At 33.1% G+C, this 3,823-nt stretch overlaps 1 pseudogene; it reads left to right on the forward strand.

Annotated features, from left to right (window-relative positions):
• The first annotated feature begins 924 nt into the window (after positions 1-924).
• Positions 925-1,465, forward strand: LOC129887378 (uncharacterized; annotated as a pseudogene).
• The last annotated feature ends 2,358 nt before the right edge of the window (positions 1,466-3,823 follow it).

Raw genomic sequence — 3,823 nt, forward strand, 5'->3', positions numbered from 1 at the left:
ACCCTGGGTAGGTGTTGCTCTTCCCCGGCTTATGTATTATCCCTTTCTCCTACCCCTTCCCCGACCACATCCTCTCCCAATTGGCTCCTTTTTTGACTCAATGGGAGCCACGGGCGGACATCTTAGTAGCGTATGTTTACCATCTGCGGAAAATAGAGTGAAAGAGGTTATATACCAATAGGAATCAAGTAGAAGCATGAGGCTAAAGAAAATAGAGAAAATTTTCCTATAGTCCTGTAGCCGATCAAAGAAAAGTACAGAAGTCTTCGTACTGTTCTGCAAGTTCCTACTAGACTCTTTTTGGTACAACAAGATAAACGAACCTACAGCTCTGATACCAACTGTGTTAAGACCCTAACCTGCTATAATTAGTACCCATACTAACCCTACGGTGGAAGAACCACTATCTCATCCCAAACTAACAGTACTCATAAGAGATAGACAATTTTAAAATTGTGAAAGCTGGTTTAATAAAGAATTAAAGTTGAGTTCCCATAAACTTAGATAATCTAGTTAAACAACCCAATCATGCAGAACTTAACACTTAGGAAATGAAAGTCGATGTGTGAAAACTCTAACAAAAATAACAAGTCTAGGAAAGGGCATGCAACCCCATAAAGTTATAAAATAAGAAAGTCTAAAGTTTAAGTCCTGAAAAAAGAACTAAGATAAGGAGAGCCCACGGTATCCTAAAAACACTAGCTCACCCTTGAACTCTGGTAGCTAATGGTCTTCTATCCAAGGTCTCTCATTAGCCGCTTGATAATACCATGTACTCGACAAATATAGAGTAAGTGTAGAATCAGGACACAAAGATAATAATGTACTGGTAGGATCACACGGTTAGCCAACAAATGATATATTAAACAAGTATTTAAAGAACGGTAAACACATATATAAAATAAATCTCCTTATAATTTATCCATGAAAAGAAAGAAGTCCAAAGGGCATCAAAAGATACCAATGAAAATAAAATAAAATAAGGATGCCTTGCGTGTCATATTTTCAGAGCTTCATGAGAATTTGAACAAAAAAGCTAGCGAATTCATTACAGAATGCAATGTTGACATTGGAATAATGATGATTTCCCCTACTGGTAAGTTACACTCATTTTTTCACCCTTTAGTTGATGTAATTGTTTCTTGTTTTTAGAATACTGATGTGCAGCTAAGCCAAAGTATTCATCGAGATAGAATATTGCTCAAAATAAAGTGAATCAACTAAAAACGGGCTTGAAGAAATTGATATCGTAAAAGACATTGTGATTGCTTGAACAACATTTTATGACCAAATGGCAGAAACAAGTCAGAAAGGATGGTAGGAGTCAATTGAGTATCTCAATGCAGATGAAGTGATCATATTTGGAGCTTGGTTATATGACACTAGTTTCAATATGCGCCACCATTTGAACCACATAGAAAATAGAGCTTCATCCTCACTAGGATGTGAATCTTTTGGAGTGTGAAGTTTGAAAAATTCAAATTCTAAATGAATCATGCTAGGTTATCACTTAGAGATATATTGGCGACGACAGAGTTAGTTCAAATTTATAAGTTTAAATTTATATTATTAAGGTGTTGATTTTATTTTTCTTTAAACATAATTTATTTCAATGATGCTACAAAATGTATTGATATGATATTCATTATTAATATTTGATATAGTTGGTCTGAATTATTGTTCATGAGAACAAAGCTTCATGTATTGGTTTGAAATATAATATATTTCATACAACAACACTTGTATGCATTACATCAATAAATTCTGATTAATATTCTCCTCTCAATTGATTTAAGGTTAGAAATCAAATATTTTTCATTTGATAGCTTTTGTTATGTGGTATATATTATAGTATACCATGATGCAGAAAGATCTCCAAAGTAGATTGAGATATATGTTATTTTTTCTAACATAAGGGAAGAAAATAAGCAGCTATGAAATATGTTGTTAATTATCATTAATAACGTCACACCCGAGTCTACACTTTGGATGTAAACGACACTCAGAACTATTTTCGATCCCAAACACACTCTTGATCAGACTTACTACTATATAATATAGACTATAACAATTATGGAAAAGTTGTTTAAAATATTTACTTACAACTGTTGTAGAAAATAACTCCAATAGTTTATAAATAATAAGTGTTAAATAAGAAACGTTTGTAAAAAAGTTTAACCAAAAGTATAACTCAACTGACTTGTCTATGAAGTGTCTAATAATTGAATTTAGGTGCCGGAACAAAATTAACTACTATCTCAATTCTCAATGCCAACATTGGAATACAAGATTGTTTAATGCCAATTAAGTCTCTTAAATAATAAATGATATCAAATATTTCTTGTGGCCTTTGGGTTGCTTAATAATTTGAGTCCCATTAGACCATTTTGACTTTACAAAAATATAAGTTGATAATGTTCTATAATAATATAAATGAGTAGAATGAAAACAAATCTCATTCAAAATAATCAAAAGTCTAATATTTATTTATACAAGTGAAAATAACAAGTAATGATAGCTTTATAAAAAAATTCAATGTAGATAATACAAAAATGGATAATGAAAATAAAGATATATTTTATAATAAGTTTTTAAAGATTATCTACTAATATTTAGAATAGATTTTCAATTATAATTAGAAAAACTCCATTATTAACAATCAAAACTCGTTTATCTACATAAATACTAGGAATTAAGAAAGAATTGAAACATGCTGTCACGATCCGAATTCGGGTGTGATGGAACTCGCCAAATTCATCAAAATGAGTCAGCCTAAATGTCTAAACAATTCAAAATAAGCAGAAATGTAAAGTCTAATATGATATACATAAGGATAAGCGAAAAAATAGATTCTAACTACCCAAGACTTGGTGTCACATGCACAAGCCAATATTTTAATATAAATGAAAAAGATACAAGTCTATATGTTTCAGTCCTCAAGTAGAACACAACATAAAGTAAAAGGACGACGAAAGTCTGCTGAAGAAGATAAGTTGCTACCTCTCGTGCGTCCAGAAGCTCGGCCTGATCAAAGGAGTACTAAGAGCAGGAGGTACCAGGCTCATATCCTACATAAATGTAGAAGCAAGGGTGAGAACCAACAATACGGTACTCAGTAAAATGGAAACTAAGCCCTAAGTAAAGCAATGCGGAACACAGGTACTCCTGACATCCCAACTACAATCCTTCACAACTACACACCTGCACTCAGACAGCTCAATCTATACAGTTTATATCAAATTATACCAGAACACTAAATAGTCCACAAGTAGAAATCACATATCCGTTCTCACTACCATACTCAAGTAGCACAGAAAATCTCAAATCATAATCAATCGCACGATGAAATAGATGCAAATGCAATGTCAGATAATCATGATGCATCTCTGTCCTATGATACACATCAACTGATCATCTCAGACGGAAACCCACAGGGCCTCACATAGACATGCATCCGCCGGAAAAGACCTCGGCCAATATTTGCTGGAGAGACTCACCCATAATATTTGTTAAAAAAGACCTCATCCGCCGGAAGAAACCTCGACAAATCACCTCGACCGGTAGAATCCTCAATCTCAATATTCATTACCTCACCCATATTATTTCTCAAGCATCATAGATATAACATATGCACAAGTAATGAGTAAAACAGGATAAATATTTACATAAGATGGCATATATTCCACAATCACACAATAGATCACTACCTCGTAATTCACAACACTTAGACAATTACCCCTATTTGAATTCCACTATCACACTTCAAATCATATAATTCAATTCCATCTAATGACCCAACACACCCTAATCTCCTCACATAGAA

The sequence above is a fragment of the Solanum dulcamara genome, chromosome 1, assembly GCF_947179165.1.
Source record: "Solanum dulcamara chromosome 1, daSolDulc1.2, whole genome shotgun sequence".
Taxonomy (NCBI): domain Eukaryota; kingdom Viridiplantae; phylum Streptophyta; class Magnoliopsida; order Solanales; family Solanaceae; genus Solanum; species Solanum dulcamara.